This window comes from Macaca thibetana, chromosome 8, assembly GCF_024542745.1.
Source record: "Macaca thibetana thibetana isolate TM-01 chromosome 8, ASM2454274v1, whole genome shotgun sequence".
Classification (NCBI taxonomy): domain Eukaryota; kingdom Metazoa; phylum Chordata; class Mammalia; order Primates; family Cercopithecidae; genus Macaca; species Macaca thibetana.
Window position 1 is genome coordinate 99,987,470 of NC_065585.1, and position 20,162 is coordinate 100,007,631.

General features: G+C 41.9%; 1 pseudogene; it reads left to right on the plus strand.

Annotated features, from left to right (window-relative positions):
* The window catches only part of LOC126960699 (ras-related protein Rab-4A-like), a 128,376-nt pseudogene extending 114,994 nt beyond the window's left edge, over positions 1-13,382 (plus strand).
* The last annotated feature ends 6,780 nt before the right edge of the window (positions 13,383-20,162 follow it).

Below are 20,162 nucleotides of genomic sequence, written 5' to 3' on the forward strand. Positions count from 1 at the left end.
TCACTTTGCAGATTCCATGAAAACAGTGTTAGCAAACTGCCTCATGAAGAGAAATGTGTAACTCTGTGAGATGAATTCACACATTGCAAAGAATTTTCTCAGAAAGCTTCTTTCTCGTTTTTATTTGAGGATATTTCCTTTGTCAGCATAGGCTTCAATGCAATCCAAAATATCCATTCTCAGATTCCCCTAAAACAGTGGTAACAGACTGCTCCATGAAGTGAAATTTTAACTCTGTGAGATGAATTCACACGTCACAAAGAAGTTTCTCAGAAAGCTTCTTTCTAGTTTTTATCCGAGGATATTTCCTTTTTAACCATAGGCCTCAATGCATTCCCAAATATCACTTTATGGATTCCACGAAAACTGTGTTAGCAAACTGCCTAATTGAGAGAAAGCTGTAACTCTGTGAGATGAATTCACACGTCACAAAGAAGTTTCTCAGAAAGCTTCTTTCTAGTTTTTATCTGAGGATATTTCCTTTGTCAACATAGGTTTCAATGCGATCCAAAATATCGCTTCACAAGTTCCCCAGAAACAAGGAAAGTGTAACTCTGTGAGAAGAATTCGCACATCAAAAAGCAGTTTCTCAGAAAGCTTCTTTCTGGTTTTTATCTGAGGATATTTCCTTTTTCACCGTAGGGCTCAAAGCGTTCCCAAATATCACTTCGCAGATTCCACGAGAACAGTGTTAGCAAACTGCTTCATGAAGAGAAATGTGTAACTCTGTGAGATGAACTCACACGTCACAAAGAAGTTTCTCAGAAAGCTTCTTTCTCGTTTTTATCTGAGGATATTTCCTTTGTTAACCTATGCTTCAATGCGATCCAAAATATCCCTTCTCAGATTCCCCAAAACAGTGGTAGCAGACTGCCCCCATGAAGTGAAATTTTACCTCTGGGAGATGAATTCAGACATTATCAAGCAGTTTCTCAGAAAGCGTCATTCTAGTTTTTATCTGAGGATATTTCCTTTTTCACCATAGCCCTCAATGCGATCCCAAATATCACTTTGCAGATTCCATGAAAACATGTTAGCAAACTGCTTCATTGAGAGAAAGGGGTAACTCTGTGAGATGAATTCACATGTCACAAAGAAGTTTCTCAGAAAGCTTCTTTCTCTTTTTTATCTGAGGAAATTTCCTTTGTCAACATAGGTTTCAATGCGATCCAAAATATTGTGCCACAAATTCCCCAAGAAGGGTGGTAACAGACTGCTCCATGAAGTGAAATTTTAACTCTGTCAGATGAATTCACACAACATAAAGCAGTTTCTCAGAAAACTTCTTTCTAGCTTTTATCCGAGGATATTTCCTTTTTCACCATAGGCCTCAATGCGTTCCCAAATATCACTTTGCAGATTCCATGAAAACTGTTAGCAAACTACTTCACTGAGAGAAACTTGTAACTCTGTGAAATGAATTCACACGTCACAAAGTTTCTCAGAAAGCTTCTTTCTAATTTTTATCTGAGGATATTTCCTTCGTCAGCGTAGGCTTCAATGCAATCCAAAGTATCCTTTCTCAGATTCCCCAAAAACAGTGGTAGCAGACTTCCCCATGAAGTGAAATTTTAACTCTGTGAGTCGAATTCACACGTCATAAAGCAGTTTCTCAGAAAGCTTCTTTCCAGTTTTTATCTGAGGATATTTCCTTTTTCACCATAGGCCACAATGCGTTCCCAAATATCACTTTACAGATTCCACGAAAACAGTGTTAGCAAGCTGCTTCATTGAGAGAAAGGTGTAATTCTGTGAGATGAATTCACAGGTCACAAAGCAGTTTCTCAGAAAGCTTCTTTCTAGTTTTTATCTGAGGATATTTCCTTTGTCAACCTAGGTTTCAATGCGATCCAAAATATTGCTTCACAAATTCCCCAAAACAGTGGTAACAGACTGCTCCATGAAACGAAAGTGTAACTCTGTGAGAAGAATTCGCACATTAAAAAGCAGTTTCTCAGAAAGCTTCTTTCTGCTTTTTATCTGAGGATGTTTCCTTTTTCACCATTGGCCTCAAAACGTTCCCAAACATCACTTTGCAGATTCCACGAAAACAGTGTAGCAAACTGCTTCATGAAGAGAAATGTGTAACTCTGTGAGATGAATTCACACATCACAAGGAAGTTTCTCAGAAAGCTTCTTTCTCATTTTTATCTGAGGATATTTCCTTTGTCAGCATACGCATCAATGTAATCCAAAATATCCCTTCTCAGATTCCCCAAAAACAGTGGTAGCAGACTGCCCCATGAAGTGAAATTTTACCTCTGTGAGATGAATTCACACATCATAAAGCAGTTTCTCAGAAAGCTTCTTTCTAGTTTTTATCTGAGAGTATTTCCTTTTTCACCAGAGGCCTCAAAGGAAATATCTTCAGATAGAAACTGGAGAGGAGCTTTCAGAGGAGCTGCTTTGTGACATGTGCATTCCACTTACAGAGTTATACCTTTCTTCTCATAGAGGACTGGGGAATCTGTTTAGGAGAAAAAGCTACCAAGGGACATTGGGGAGTATATGGACGGCTTTGGTGAAAAAGGAAATATCCTCAGACAAAAACTGGAAAGAAGCTTTCTGTGAAACTACTTTGTGATAGATATGTTTATTCATCTCACATAGATAAAACTGTCTTTATATTACGCAGTTTGGAAACTCCGTCATGGACGGATCCACTAAAGGACTTTAGGGAGCACATTCAGGCCTATGGTGAAAAAGGAAATATCTTCAGATAAAAACTGGAGAGAAGCTGTCTGAGCAACTGCTTTGTGATGTGTGTATTCATCTCATACAGTTAAATCATTCTTTGGATTGAGCAGTTTAAAATCACTCTTTCTGTGGAACCTGAGAAAGGACATTTCGGAACGTTCTTTAGAATTTGCTGAAAAAGAAATACCCTCAGATAAAAACCAGAAGGAAGTTTTCTGTGAAACTTCTCTGTGTCGTGTGATTTCCACTTGCACAGTTAAGCCTCTCTTCTCATTGAGCAGTATTCTAACACTGTTTTTGTTTAGTCTGTGAAGGGATATTCGGAGCGCTTTGAGGCTTATGGTGAAAATGGAAATATCTTCAGATAGAAACTAGAGAAGCTTTCCAAGCAGCTGCTTTGTGACGTGTGCATTCCACTCACAGAGTTATACCTTTCTTCTCATACAGTACTGGGGAATCCCTTTTGGAGAAAAAGCTACCACGGGATATTCACCATATGGATGGCTATGATGGAAAAAGAAATATCCTCAGACAAATACTGGAAAGAAGCTTTCTCTGAAACTGCCTTGTGATATATATGTTTATTCTCTCACATAGATAAAATTTTCTTTATATTACACAGTTTGGAATCTCCATCATGGACGGATCCGGGAAGGGACATTCGGGAGCACATTTAGGCCTATGGTGAAAAAGGAAATATCTTCAGATAGAAACTAGAGAGAAGCTTTCTGAGAAACTGCTTTGTGATGTGTCCATTCCACTCGGGGAGTTATACCTCTTTTCTCATAAGGCAGTGTTTGAACACTGTTCCTGTAAAACCGAAAAAGTGGTATTTCGGAGAGCATTGAACACTATGGTGAAAAGTGAAATATCCTCAATAAAACAAAGAAAGAAGCGTTCCAAGAAACTGCTCTTTGATATGTGCATTCATTTCACAGAGTTAAACCTTACTTTACGTGGCCCAGTTTGGAAACTCTGTCTTTGAGGAATCTGCGAAGGAATATTAACTTTCGACCAGGGGCCTGTGGTGACCAAGGAAATGTCTTCCGATGAAAACTGGAGAGAAGCTTTCTCAGCAACTGCTTTGTGATGTGTGTTTTCATCTCATAGAGTTAAACCATTCTTTGGATTGAGCAGTTTGAAATCAGTGTTTCTGTGGAATCTGAGGAAGGACATTTGGGAACACTCTTTAGAATATGGAGAAAGAAATATCCTCAGATAAAAACCAGAACAAAGCTTTCTGTGAAACTGCTATGTGTCGTGTGAATTCCTCTCGCTCAGTTAAGCTTCTCTTCATTGAGCAGTTTTCTAACACTGTTTATGTTTAGCATGCGAAGGGATATTCAGAAGTGCTTTGAGGCTTAGGGGGGAAAAGGAAATATGTTCAGATAGAAACTGGAGAGAAGCTTTTGGAGGAAATGCTTTGGGACATGTGCATTCCACTAACAGGGTTATACCTCTCTTCTCATACAGCATGGGGGAAACCCTTTTGGAGAAAAGTTACCAAGGGATATTCGGGGGAATATTGATGCCCATGGTGAAAAGGGAAATAGCCTGAGACAAAAACTGTAAGGAAGCTTTCTGTGAAACTGCTCTGTGCTATGTGTATTCATCACACATAGATAAAGCTTTCTTCACATTACGCAACTTGGAAACTCCTTCATGGACGGATCCCCAAAGGGATATTCGGGAGCACATTCAGGACTATGGGGAAAAAGGAAATATCTTCAGATAAAAACAGGAAAGAAGCTTTCTGTGAATCTGCTTTTGCTATGTTTATTCATCTCACATAGATGAAACTTTCTTTATATTATGCAATTTGGAAACTCCGTCATGGACGGATCCATGAAGTTACATTCGGGAGCACATTCAAGCCTATGGTGAAAAAGGAAATATCTTTGGATGAAAACTGGAGAGAAGCTTTCTGAGAAACTGCTTTGTGATGTGTGAATTCCAATCAGGGAGTTAGAACTCTTTTCTCATAAGGCAGTGTTTGAACACTGTTCCTGTAAAACCGAAAAAGTGATACTTTGGAGAGCATTGATGACTATGGCAAAAAGTGAAATATCCTCAAATAAAACAAAAAAGAAGCGTTCCAAGAAACTGCTCTCTGATACGTGCATTCATTTCACAGAGATAAAGCATACTCTACATTGCCAGTTTGGAAACTCTGTCTTTGAGGAATCTGCGAAGGGATATTAAGTCATGCCCCGGAGGCTTGTGGTAGCAACGAAATGTCTTTTGATGAAAACTGGAGAGAAGCTTTCTGAGCAACTGCTTTGTGATGTGTGTATTCATCTCATAGAGTTAAATCATTCTTTGTATTGAACAGTTTGAAATCACTGTTTCTGTGGAACCTGAAAAAGGACATTTGGGAATGCTGTTTACAATATGCTGAAAAAGGAATACCCTCAGATAAAACCAGAAGGAAGCTCTGTGAAACTACTATGTGTCATGTGAATTCCTCTTGCTCAGTTAAGCTTCTCATTTCATTGAGCAGTTTTCTAACACTGTTTATGTTTAGCGTGCGAAGGGATATTCAGGAGCGCTTTGAGGCTTACAGTGAAAAAGGAAATATGTTCAGATAGAAACTGGAGAAAAGCTTTCCGAGGAACTGCTTTGTGACATGTGCATTCCACTCACAGTGTTACACTTCTCTTCTCATACAGCATCAGGGAAATAATTTTGGAGAAAAAGGTACCAAGGTATATCCAGGAGCATATTGACGCCTATGGTGAAAAGGGAAGTAGACTCAGACAAAAACTGGAAAGAAGCTTTCTGTGAAAATGCTCTGTGCTATGAGTATTCATCTCACATAGATAAAGCTTTCTTTACATTACGGAGCTTGGAACTCTGTCATGGACGGATCCGCAAAGGGACATCCGGGAGCACATTCAGGACTAGGGTAAAAAAGGAAATATCTTCAGATAAAAACTGGAAAGAAGCTTTCTGTGAATCTACTTTTTGCTATGTTCATTCATCTCACGTAGATAAAGCTTTCTTTACATTACACAGCTTTGAAACTCTGTCATGGACGGATCTGCGAAGGGACATTCGGGAGCACTTTCAGGACTGTGGTGAAAAAGGAAATATCTTCAGATAAAACTGGGAAAGAAGCTTTCTGTGAATCTGCTTTTTGCTATGTGTACTCATCTCACGTAGATAAACCTTTCTTTACATTAGGCAGCTTGGAAACTCCACCATGGACAGATCCGCGAAGGGACTTTCAGGAACACATTCAGGACTACGGTGAAAAAGGAAATATCCTCAGATAAAAACCGGAGAGAAGTTTTCTGAGAAACTGCTTTGTGATCTGTGCATTCCACTCAGAGAGTTATAACATCTTTTCTCATAAGGCAGTGTTTCAACACTGTTCCTGTGAAACCAAAAAATTAATATTTCGGTGCACATTGAAGACTGTGTCGAAAAGTGAACTATCCTCAAATAAAACCCAGAAAGAAGCGTTCCAAGAAACTGATCTCTGATATGTGCATTCATTTCACAGAGTTAAAACTTACTCTACATTGCCCAGTTTGGAAACTCTGTCTTTGAGGAATCTGTGAAGGGATATTAAATGGCACCCGGAGGCCTGTGGTGAGCAAAGAAATGTCTTCCATTGAAAACTGGAGAGAAGCTTTCTGAGCAACTGCTTTGTGACGTGTGTACTCATCTCATAGAGTTAAATCATTCTTTGGATTGAGCAGTTTGAAATCACCTTTTCTGTGGAACCTGAGAAAGGACATTTGGGAACGCTCTTTAGAATATGGTGAAAGAGAAATATCCTCAGATAAAAACCAGAAGGAAGCTTTCTGTGAAACTGCTCTGGGTCGTGTGAATTCCACAAGCACAGTTAAGCTTCTCTTTTCATTGAGCAGTATTCTAACACTGTGTTTAGTCTGCGAAGAGATATTCAGGAGCGCTTTGAGGCTTATGGTGAAAACGGAAATATCTTCAGAGAGAAACTGGAGAGAAGCTTTCCGAGGAGCTGCTTTTTGACGTGTACATTCCACTCACAGAGTTATGCCTTTCTTCTCATAGCAGATTGGGGAAAACCTTTTAGAGTAAAAGCTACCAAGGGACATTCGGCAGTATATGGACTGCTATGGTGAAAAAGGAAATATCCTGAGATACAAATGGGAAAGAAGATTTCTGTGGAACTGCTTTGTGATAGACATATTTACTCATCACACATAGATAAAACTTTGTATATATTACACGGTTTAGAAACTCCATCACGGACGAATCCACAAAGGGACATTCAGGATCACATTCAGGCTTATGGTGAAAAAGGAAATATCTTCAGATTAGAACTGGAGAGAAGCTTTCTGAGAAACTGCTTTGTGATCTGTGCATTCCACTCAGGGAGTTATACTTCTTTTCTTATAAGGCCGTGTTTGAACACCATTCCTTAAAACTGAAAAAGTGGTATTTCAGAGCGCATTGAAGTCTATGGTGAAAAGTGAAATATCCTCAAATAAAACCCAGAAAGAAGCGTTCCAAGAAACTGCTCTCTGATATCTGCATTCATTTCACAGAGTTAAAGCTTACTCTACATTGCCCAGTTGGGAAACTCTGTCTTTGAGGAATCTGCGAAAGTATATTAAGTGACGCCCAGAGGCCTGTGGTGAGCAAGGAAATGTCTTCCGATGAAAACTAGAGAGAAGATTTCTGAGCAACTGCTTTGTGATGCGTGTATTCATCTCATAGGGTTAAACCATTCTTTAGATTGAGCAGTTTGAAATCAGTGTTTCTGTGGAATCTGAGGAAAGACATTTGGGAATGCTCTTTAGAATATGGAGAAAGAAATACCCTAAGATAGAAACCAGAAGGAAGCTTTCTGTGAACCTGCTCTGTGTCGTGTGAATTCCTCTCGCTCAATTAAGCTTCTCTTTTCATTGAGCAGTTTTCTAACACTGTTGGTGTTTAGCGTGCGAAGTGATATTCGGGAGCGCCTTGAGGCATACAGTGAAAAAGGAAATGTGTTCAGATAGAAACTGGACAGAAGCTTTCCGAGAAACTGCTTTGTGAAGTATGCATTCCACTCACAGTGTTATACCTCTCTTCTCATACAGCATGGGGAAACCCTTTTGGAGAAAAAGGTACCAAGGTATATTCAGGAGCATACTGAGGCCTATGGTGAATAGGGAAATAGCCTCAGACAAAAACTAGAAAGAAGCTTTCTGTGAAACTGCTCTGTGTTATGTGTATTCATCTCACATAGATAAAGCTTTCTTTACATTACGTAGCTTGAAAACTCTGTCATTGAGGGATCCGCAAAGGGACATTGGGGAGCACATTCGGGACTACGGTGAAAAAGGAAATATCCTCAGATAAAAACCGGAGAGAAGCTTTCTGAGAAACTGCTTTGTGATGTGTGCATTCCACTCAGGGAATTATACCTCTTTTCTCATAAGGCAGTGTTTGAACACTGTTCCTGTAAAACAGAAAAAGTGATATTTTGGAGCACATTGAAAACTATGGCAAAAAGTGAAATATCCTCAAATAAAAGCCAGAAAGAAGCATTCCAAGAAACTGCTCTCTGATATGTCCATTCACTTGACAGAGTTAAAGCTTACTGTACATTGCCCACTTTGGAAACTGTGTCTTTGAGGAATCTGGGAAGGGACATTAAGAGGTGCCCAGAGGCCTGTGGTTAGACAAGAAATGTCTTCCGTTAAAAACAGGAGAGAAGCTTTCTGAGCAACTGCTTTGTGACATGTGTATTCATCTCATAGAGTTAAATCATTCTTTGGATTGAGCAGCTTGAAATCACTGTTCCTGTGGAACCTGAGAAAGGACATTTGGGAACACTCTTTAGAATATGCTGAAAGAGAAATACCCTCAGATAAAAACCAGAAGGAAGCTTTCTGTGAAATGGCTCTGTGTCGTGTGAATTCCACTTGCATGGTTAAGCTTCTCTTTTCATTCAGCAGTATGCTCACACTGTTTTTGTGTAGTCTCCGAAGGGATATTCCGGAGCGCTTTGAGGCTTATGGTGAAAATGGAAATATGTTCAGATAGAAACTGGAGAGAAGCTTTCCGAGGAGCTGCTTTGTGACGTGTGCATTCTATTCACAGAGTTATACCTTTCTTCTCATAGAGGATTGGGGAATCCCTTTTGGAGAAAAAGATACCAAGGGACATTCGGGAGTATATGGATGGTTATGGTGAAAAACGAAATATCCTCAGACAAAAATTGGAAAGAAGCTTTCTGTGAAACTGCTTTGTGATAGATATGTTTATTCAACTCACATAGATAAAACTTTCTTTATATTACGCAGTTTAGAAACTCCGTCATGGACGGATTTGCGAAGGGACATTCGGGAGCACATTCAGGCCTATGGTGAAAAAGGAAATCTCTTCAGATAAAACCTGGAGAGAAGCTTTCTGAGAAACTGCTTTGTGATGTGTGCATTCCACTCAGGGAGTTGTATCTTTTTTCTCGTAAGGCAGTGTTTGAACATAGTTGCTGTAAAACCGAAAAAGTGATATTATGGGGCGCATTGAAGACTATGGCGAAAAGTGAAATATCCTCAAATAAAACAAAGAAAGAAGCGTTCCAAGAAACTGCTCTCTGATATGTGCATTCATTTCACAGAGTTAAGCTTTCTCTACATTGCCCAGTTGGGAAACTCTGTCTTTGAGGAATGTGCAAAGGAACATTAAGTGGCACCCAGAGGCCTGTGGTGAGCAAGGAAACGTCTTCCGATGAAAACTGGAGAGAAACTTTCTGAGCAACTGTTTTGTGATGTGTGTATTCATCTCATAGAGTTAAACCACTTTTTGGATTGAGTAGTTTGAAATCACTGTTTTTGGATTGAGCAGTTTGTGACATGTGTTTTCATCTCATAGAGTTAAACCATTCTTTGGATTGAGCAGTTGGAATCTGAGGAAGGACATTTGGGTACACTCTTTAGAATATGGAGAAAGAAATATCCCCAGATAAAAACCATAAGGAAGCTTTCTGTTAAACTGCTATTTGTCATGTGAATTCCTCTCGCTCAGTTAAGCTTCTCTTTTCATTGAGCAATTTTCTAACACTGTTTATGTTTAGCGTGTGAAGGGATATTCGGGAGCACTTTGAGGCTTACTGTGAAAAAGGAAATATGTTCAGATAGAAACTGGAGAAAAGTTTTCTGAGGAACGGCTTTGTGACATGTGCATTCCACTCACAGTGTTATACCTCTCTTCTCATACATCATCGGGGAAACCCTTTTGGAGAAAAAGGTACCAAGGTGTATACGGGAGCATATTGACGCCTATGGTGAAAACTGAAATAGCCTCAGACAAAAACTGGAAGGAAGCTTTCTGTGAAACTGCTCTGTGCTATGTGTATTCACCACACATAGATGAAGCTTTATTTACATTACGCAGCTTGGAATCTCTGTCATGGACGGATCTGTGAAGGGACATTTGGGAGCACATTCAGGACTATGGTGAAAAAGGAAGTATCTTCAGATAAAAACTGGAAAGAAGCTTTCTGTGAATCTGCTTTTCCCTACGTTTGTTCATCTCACATAGATAAAGCTTTCTTTACATTAAGCAGCTGGGAAACTCCGTCATGGACGGATCTGCCAAGGGACATTCGGGAGTACATTCAGGACTATAGTGAAAAGGGAAATGTCTTCAGATAAAAACTGGAGAGAAGCTTTCTGAGAAACTGCTTTGTGATGTGTGCATTCCACTCAGGGAGTTATACTTCTTTTCTCATAAGGCAGTGTTTGAACACTGTTCCTGGAAAACAGAAAAAGTGATATTTCGGATCGCATTGAAGACTATAGCAATAAGGGAAATATCCTCAAATAAAACCCAGAAAGAAGCGTTCCAAGAAACTGCTCTCTGATATCTGCATTCATTTCACAGAGTTAAAGCTTACTCTACATTGCCCAGTTGGGAAACTCTGTCTTTGAGGAATCTGCGAAGGGATATTAAGTGGCGCCCGGAGGCCTGTGGTGAGCAAGGAAATGTCTTCTGATGAAAACTAGAGAGAAGCTTTCTGAGCAACTGCTTTGTGATGTGTGTTTTCATCTCATACAGTTAAACCATTCTTTGGATTCCCTTTCTGTGGAATCTGAGGAAGGACGTTTGGGAATGCTGTTTAGAATATGGAGAAAGAAATATCCTCTGATATGAACCAGAAGGAATCTTTCTATGAAACTGCTCTGTGTCATGTGAATTCCTCTCGCTCAGGTAAGCTTCTCTTTTCATTGAGCAGTTTTCTAACACTGTTTATGTTTAGCGTGCGAAGGGATATTTGGGAGCACTTTGAGGCTTACTGTGAAAAAGGAAATATGTTCAGATAGAAACTGGAGAGAAGCTTCCCGAGAAACTGCTTTGTGACATATGCATCCCACTCACAGTGTTATACCTCTCTTCTCATACGGTATCGGGGAAACCCTTTTGGAGAAAAAGGTACCAAGGGATATTCGGGAGCATATTGATGCCTATGGTGAAAATTGAAATAGCCTCAGGCAAAAACTGGAAAGAAGCTTCGGGAGTATACGGATGGCTACAGTGAAAAAGGAAATATCTTCAGGTAGAAACTGGAGAGAAGATTTCTGAGGAGCTGCTTTGTGACATGTTCATTCCACTCACAGAGTTATTACTTTCTTCTCATAAAGCTTTGGAGAAATCCTTTTGAAGAAATGCTACCAAGGGATGTTCAGGAGCATATTGACGCCTATGGAGTTCTGGAGGCTGGAAGTTTAAGATCAAGGTGTCAGCAGGGTTGGTTTACCTGAGGCCTCTTTCTTTGTCTTGCAGATGGCACTGTCTCACTGTGTCTTCACATGGCCTTTACTCTGTGCATCCACATCCCTTGTTTCTGTCTGTTTTTATAAGGACAGTAGTCATATTGGGTTTGTGTCCCACTCTTCTGACTTTACTTCTTGAAAGTCCGTGTCTCCAAACATAGTCCCTGTGGGAGATAGGGCTACAACATGTGAATTCTTGGTAGATGGAATTCAGTGCATAATAAAAATATAAAATATTTAATGTGTATCAGTTATCTTTGGCAGAAAAACAAACTACTGCAAATCTCAGAAACTTTAAACAACCACCATTTATTTTTCTTAGCATTCATTCTGTAAGTAATTTGTACTGGACTCAGTGGGTGGCTTATCTTGTCTCATGGGGCTGACTCAGGTATCTGAAGCCAGTTTGCAGGCCAGCTGGAGCAGGTCGGTCCAGGATAATCTTAGCTGGGGCAGTGCCCTTCTGTTCCCTGGGGTCTCTCGTCTTCCAGGAGGCTAATTTGGGCTTGATCACATTGCAGCTGAACAGGTTCCAAAGGGAAGTGAGAAGCACTCAAAGCTTCTTCCAGGAGTCTAGGCTTGGAGCAGACACAGGGTCACTTCCACCAAATTGCATTTGTCAAAGCAAGTCACAAGTCCACCAAGATTCAAAAAATGAAGAAACAGCCCCCACCCCTTAATAGCGGAAACAGCAGTCACATTGCAAAGGAGATATGGACATAGAGAAAATCTTTCATCATGTTTGTGAACAACCTACCTAAAATCGATGTATTTAATAGTAATTTTGCCAAAATCCAAATTAGAATTTTATTTGAGTAGGACAAAGTGATTCTAAAATGTATCTTTAATTAAAATTAAAATATTTATAAAATTTTAAGAGTTAAGGAGTAATGCTAATTAGGTATTTAAATGTATGAAACAATTATTAAAATGATGTAGTATAAGACTAAACAGACAGCTATTAGAAGAGGACATATCCTTCTTGTGGTGGCGGCTGGACCGAGGGTGGAGGGCCCTGCGCCTGCGCGGACCTGGAGTCCTGCTCTACCGCAGCCGCTGGGAGGCCAGCGGTTGCAGTTGGGACCTGTCGGGCCCCTCCCTCCTCCGGTGCCCCGCACCAGGTCCTTCCCCACGGAGACGCGCCGGCTGACCGCGGGCGAGTGCAGCCAGTGACCCGGCAAGAGGCGGCGCCACTCCCAAGAAGTCTCAGACGGCCGGGTCCGAAAACGACTATTTTTTTTAAGTTCTTAGTTATTGGAAATGCAGAACTGGCAAATCTTGCTTATTTCGTCAGTTTATTGGAAAAAAAAAATCAAAATGATTCAAATCATACAATAGGAGTGGAATTTGGTTCAAAGGTAATAAATGTTTGTGGTAAATATGTAAAGTTACAAATACGGGATACAGCACGACAAGAACGATTCAAGTCTGTGAAGAGAAGTTATTACCCAGGGGCGACCGGGGCTCTCCTCGTCTATAATATCAGCAGCCGAGAAACCTACAATGCACTTACTAATTGGTTAACAGATGCCCGAATGCTAGCGAGTCACAACATTGTGATCATCCTTTGTGGAAACAAGAAGGACCTGGATGCAGATCGTGAAGTTACCTTCTTAGAAGCCTCCCGATTTGCTCAAGAAAATTAGCTGATGTTTTTGGAAACAAGTGCACTAACAGGGGAGAATGTAGAAGAGGCTTTTGTACAGTGTGCAAGAAAAAATACTTAACAAAATTGAATCAGATGAGCTGGACCCAGAAAGAATGGGCTCAGGTGTTCAGTACAGAGATGCTGTATTGAGACAGCTGAGATCACTGCGGTGCACACAGGCCCCAAAAGCTCAGGAGTGTGGTTGTTAGGAGCCATGGGACAGCACACAGGTGTTCATACAGTGGCATTTGGGACACAATTGTTGGAACCTTAAGAATCTGAGGTTTTTTACCACTCTCCTTTTCTACACTGTATGGAAGTAGATCTTTATGGGGAAAAGAGAATTTGGGGTGTTCTGCCAGCTAGTCAAAGTGGCACAGCAAATCATATAAATCCAATTAAATGGACAACACTATTAGATGTGCATGTAAAAATTTTCTGTTTCATATTTTCCCTTTCCCTTTCAGTTTAAAACATGCTATAAACATGCTATGTACTGTATGTCCTGGAGCCCAGTGCGGCTCCACAGCATGGAATCTGATGTATGATATGATAGAATGTGGCACTAAATGCAGTTTCAGATTTAATTTTTTTTAATCGTATGAACTAAAATTGTCAATTGTGAGGGGTGCTTTTCTCATCATATCGGTTATATTGCACAATTGGTTATATTTATGACTTGATAGTCAAAGACTCTGGCATTAATAGCCAGTGTGTTTCTTACTTAATTCTGTTTACTACATTCTACGTGGTGTTTATGTGATCCACACTTGAAATACTAGATAAGTAGTCATTCACTAACATATCAAAATAAAATGAAAAGTTGAGGTTTTCCATTAACTTTATACTGTCCAGCTCTGTTGATTTTAAAGCCTCATCATCCAGGTCAGTTCAGGAAGTATATCTGGAGTACCTGCTCCATTTTAAGCTATGAGACTAGCACTAAGGATTCTGATACCTTTACCCAAACCTACTGGGCTACTAATACTTCTCTCAGCCGTTGATAAAATACACTAGACCATGTAAGCTGGGGCCACTCATCCATTGCGAGTTTACTAGTCTGTCTGGTCCCCCTGCTAGAAAACACATCGTTTATACTCTGCTTTTTCTGGGATTCAATATAATGGCATCACTGCCTGTTTTTCACATCTTTTGTTTCCTGGGTTTTTTGGGTTTTTTGTTTTGTTTTGTTTTTTGAGACAGAGTCTCACTCTGTCACCCAGGCTGAAGTGCAGTGGCTTGATCTCGGCTCACTGCAAGCTCTGCCTCCCAGATTCACTCCCTTGTCCTGCCTCAGCCTCCAGAGTAGCTGGGACTACAGGCGCCCGCCACCATGCCTGGCTAATTTTCTGTATTTTTAGTAGAGACCAGGTTTCTCCATGTTAGCCAAGATGGTCTTGATCTCCTGACCTTGTGAGAACATGCAGTATTTGTTTTTCTGTGTCTGTGTTAATTGGCTTAGGATGATGGCCTCTAGTTGCATCCATATTGTTACAAATGACATGACTTCATTATTTCTTTTGGCTGCGTATGGTATTCCATGGTGTGTATGTACCACATATTCTTTATCCAGTCCACAACTGATGTAACCTAAGTTGATATTCTAAAATTCATATGGAACCAAAAAAAAGCCCAAATAGCCAAAGCAATCCTAAGCAAAAAGAACAAAGCTGGAGGTATCAGTATCATATTACCTGGCTTCAAACTATATCAAAAGAGCGTGGTGCTGGTAAAAACAAAACAAAACAACATAGCCCAGTGGAACAGAGAACCAAGAAATGAAGCTGCACACCTACAACCATCTGGTCCTTGACAAAGTCAACAAAAACAAGCAATGGGGAAAGGACAACTTATTCAATAAATGTTGCTGAGATGGCTGGCTAGCCATATGCAGAAGAATGAAACTAGACCCCTGCCATTCACTATATTCAAAAATTAACTCCAGATGAATTTAAGATTTAAATGTAAGATCTCAAACTATAAGAATCCTAGAAGAAAACCTAGGAAACATCATTCTGGACATTGGCCTTGGGAAAGAATTTAAGAGTAAGTCCTCTAAAGCAATTGCAATGAAAATGTATATTGACAAATGGGACCTGGTTAAACTGAAGAGCATCTGCACAGCAAAAGAAACTATCAATGGAGCAAACAGACAACATACAGAATGGGAGAAAATATTCACACACTATGCATCCAACAGAGGTCTAATATCCAGAATCTATAAAGAACTTCATTCAACAAGCAAAAAAAAACAAATAAGCCCATTAAAAAGTGGACAAAAGACAGAAGCAGGCAGTTTTCAAAAGAAGACATACAAGCAGCCAAAAAACACATGAAAAAATGCTCAACATCACTGATCAAAGAAATGCAAATCAAAACCACAATGAAATACCATCTCACACCAATCAGACTACCTACTATGCAAAAGCCAAGAAATAATAGATGCTGGTGAGGCTGGGGAGAAAAGGGAACACTTACACACTGTTGGTGGGAATGCAAAGTGGTTCAGCCACTGTGGAAAACAGTTTGGAGATGTCTCAAAGAACTTGATACAGGACTACCATCTGATATAGCAATCCTATTCGTAGGTATATATCCAAAAGGAAATGAATCATTTTACTGAAAAAACCCATGAAATGTTCATTGCTTTGGTATAAAGAAAATAATTTGTATCTTCAGAAGCTGGATTCCAAATACATTTGGAAAGTAAAATACATAAAAATAACAAATAACCAAGGTTAATAAATAAGGCAAGAGAATAAACACAAAAACTGATATATTTAACTACCTAAAAATGAAACAATAGATGTATGTACAAAAAAAATCAAAATTAAATTGTTATACCCAGACCGTTTGTTCCCCAAAGAAGACCACCAGAGTCCAGAGTCAAAGCCAAGCAGCAAGGATCTTTACTACAAGTTCGAACTTGGTCCCTCCATTCCACAGCATACAAGAGGGCCTCGAACAATGTGAGTGCTTGCTTTTTATAGCCCTATGTAAACAGGATATGTAAAGTTACAGGGGAACAAGATAATTCTCTCGGTTACAACATTACAATTGGTTAATATTATACATTTAGCATTTTTTATTGGTTCCCACTGCGTCCTTATCGGAGATTTCCCAGGTGATGTTTTCCTGAAGTTTGAAAGAAATATGGAGGAATGTGTTTGTGCTGGGCTCGTGCTGGGCTCAGGGAGTTGGGAGATATATGGGGGGATGTGCCTCCTTTCATTCCCCCCTTCTTTTCAGGTAACTCTAGAGCCAATCTTGGGTCTTATAAGTCTGACTCTGTTTCAGCGTTTACAGGTTGGTATTGGGCTCTGAGGACCATGAGCTGAACGGTGTCAAACCTTTCTCTGACAAACTGCAAAATTCTGTTAACAATACAAGATCCTACGGTTAGCAGAAATAGTAGACTTAGCAGGGGTCCAAGGAAGGGGGCTAACAGAGAAAACATAGAGGAATTCCACCATTGGTCTGCAGCTGAAGCAAACTGCCGTGTTTTTACTTCAGTGCTTAACTTGCGTAACTGTTGGACCCGGTCTTCTACAAGCCCTGATTCATTTATGTAGAAACAACAGTCCTCTTTCAGAAACATACATGTACCACCTTTTTCAGCAGTGAGTAGGTCTAGGGCCCTCCGGTTCTGCAAGGTTACCTGGGCTAGGGACGTGAGCTGCCGCTGAAGGGAGGCAAGGGACTCAGCTGACTCCTCCATAGCAACGGCAAATTGTTGGTACAACTTGTTGCTTTCTATAAGGGTGTGACCTAGGGCTCCCCCCACCATCCCGGCCGCAATGAGGGATGCGGTGAGGGAGATTCCTGCAATGAGGGGGAGAAATATGGCTCGTGCAGGTCTCGGTCTAGGGACTGGGTGAATAGCAGTACTAGTCCAGTTACCGGTGTACCCTAGGAACTCGCCAGCAGTTAGTAGAGTCAACCAGGGAACTAATGTGACAGGAAGACACAGTAGGTTGGTAACAGAGGGACTAGATAGGTCCTTAGATAATGTCCCATTACACCAGAAGAATATGCCCGGCGGAGCCCTTAGGGTGATATTAGGGGGCACTGCAGTGATGCTGCAGAGGCTTGAATTGGTTCCTGAGAAACAGTAGGGAAACTTCTCCTGACTGGGGTTTAGGTATAGGGGCACGTTTAGGATAGGGGCATATGAGAGGTTTCAGAGGTTGTTAGCTTGGGCAGAGGTAGAGGATCCCCATGGCAGATGGACAGCGGTTAGCGGTGGATGCCCTAGGGTGGCACACAGAAAGCAGCCAGACAGGCTGTGAAGTCCTGTAAGGTTAGCAAGCTCTAGTCCTTCTTGTAATAATTTTAACCAGGAGAAAGGACGTAAGTCTTGTGTTAGTCTGCTTTCCTGTCGTTGGATATTCCCGTGGACCAGGGGCAGTACTTGCACTAGGCCTCGCCACAGATAGAGGTGACTGCTAGGCCATGTGGAGGAGGGGGAGTAGTATACAGGCCCATGTTGAGGCATAGTCCAGCGGGAGTTCCAGGGGTCTCTAACTATCCATGTATATGAAAAGTCTCCATCCCGTCTACGATGGAAGGGCCACTTAGGGTCCAACTGTTCTTCCTCTCCCCAATAACGGGACCTATGGATGTTACAATAGTTATAAGGACAGCCGGCATTTTGGTGCCACCAATAGTGTTTACAATTGTATTTAGTCTGATAAAACTCAAAACGTATTATTGGTGTCACTGGTTTGGCTATTTGAAAGCTAGTAAAATTTAGTAAGATTGGGCTATTGCACCCTGAGGAGGGGCAATCAGCACTGGTCAATAATTTCCCGGGCTTATGAGGTTGTCCAGGGTAGGTTCGGTTTTCATAAAGCCAGAATCTCCAGACAAAGGGATTAGATGCTGGTTTGGTGTTTTCCCCAGTGGCCACTAGGGCGGCTAACGTTAGGGCTAGACTACCTAACTGCATGTTTGCAGTGAGCTATGTTGCCGGCGCAAGGGGTTGTTCTTAGCTCTGTCCACAGTCCACGTGGCCGGTGCTTCAGCTGCTGCCGTGATTGGTCCCAGAAGGTCGGAGGTTGGGTCCACTGGCTTGACCTGGGTGTAGTGGATCCATGACGCAATGCCTTCTACCTTTAGGGTGGTGGGTGTGGTCAGGAGTACCTGGAGTGGTCCCTTCCACCTGGGTTCTAGGGTCTCTTGTCGGTGTCGCTTAACCAGGACCCAGTCTCCCGGCTGGTACGGATGGGGTGTCGGTGGGGGACCAGTCTCATATAGTTCCTTCAGCTTGGGCCAGATTTCTTGATGAATTTTCTGCAAGGCTTGTAGGGAAAATAAGAATTCAGAGACATTTTCTGTTTCAGACTCAAGCAGATCATCTTTTAAGCTGGGAACCAGGGGTGGAGGTCTGCCATACATGATTTCATAAGGGGTAAGGTCCAGTCTGTAAGGGGTATTACAGGCCCGGAACAGAGCGTAGGGGAGAAGGACCACCCAATTAGCGCCAGTCTCCATAGTCAATTTAGTTAAGGTCTCTTTTAAGGTCTGATTCATCCTCTCTACCTGTCCTGAACTCTGGGGCCTGTAAGCGCAATGTAGTTTCCAATTTGCCCCAAGGATGGAAGCCAAATCCTGACTTACCTTAGCGACAAAGGCAGGCCCATTATCTGACCCTATCTGGACGGGGAAGCCATACCTGGGAAGGATATCTTCCAGAATTTTCTTTGCTACAACCTGAGCAGTTTCTCTTTTGGTTGGGAATGCTTCAGTCCACCCTGAAAAAGTATCTACAAAGACAAGTAAGTACCAATACCCATACTTTCCTGGCTTTATTTCAGTAAAATCTACTTCCCAGTAGATACTGGGCCTGGTTCCCCTGAGCCTTGTTCCTGCTGCAGTCTGGGATTGGGGGTAGGCGTTGTTAAGCTGGCAGACTTTGCAACTTGCCACGATGCTGCTGGCCTTCTTGGCTGTATGTCTGAATTTGAGCTTAGAGCATCTGATCAGGTCTATCATCTGCCGAGCACCCAGGTGGGTGGTTCGGTGAATGTGTTCTAATACTTGTTGTCCTAATTTTTCTTGTAGGATGGTTTGGTCATTAGTATTAGTCCACCACCCATTCTGGATCTTTTTCAGGGGAAGTTTGTCAATCCACTGGAGATCTTGTTCTGAATAATCAGGGAAATATGGCAAGTCCCAGGGGCCCAGGTCAGGGAGCTGGAGTGCAAGGAGTTGCCTGGGAGCCTTTGCCACATTTCTTGCAGTTTGGTCTGCCAGAAAGTTGCCTTGAGCAGTTGGAGTGGTTGGTTTCTGATGCCCTGGGCAATGCACAATGGCTAACTTTTCTGGCTTCCATAGCGCTGTTAACAGGGCTAGGATCTCTTGCTTGTTTTTTATCTCTTTTCCTTCAGCCATTAGTAACCCTCGCTCCCTGTAAATGGCCCCATGTATGTGCGCCGTAGCAAAAGCATATCGGCTGTCTGTATATACTGTCAGCTTCTTCCCTGCCCCTAAGGTAAGAGCTTGGGTGAGCGCTATCAGTTCGGCCTTCTGGGCCGATGTCCCCGGGGGCAGGGGTTCTGCCCAGATTACCTCAGTCTCTGAAGTCACTGCCGCTCCAGCGTACCTCTGGCCTTGATGCATGACGCTGCTCCCATCAGTGAACCAGACGAGGTCAGCATCAGGGAGTGGGCGGTCCTGCAGGTCCTCTCGAACTCCGTGCACCTGAGCTAGTATCTCGGTGCAATCATGGAGTGGCGCGTCCAGGTCCGGGTTGGGCAGCAGCAAGGCAGGGTTTAAGGTCGTTGGGGGCAGGAAGGTTATCCTGATAGGATTTAGTAGTAGTCGTTGGTAGTGGGTGAGCCGGGCGTTACTTATCCATCGATTAGGTGGCTGTTTGAGTACACCTTCGATGGCATGTGGGATAACGACCCGCAATTCTTAACCCATGACGAGTTTATCAGCATCTTGTACCATCAGAGCCGTGGCCGCAATCATTCGGAGACAAGGGGGCCACCCGGCAGCCACTGGGTCTAACTTCTTTGACAGGTAGGCAACCGGCCTCCGCCAGGGGCCTACGTTCTGAG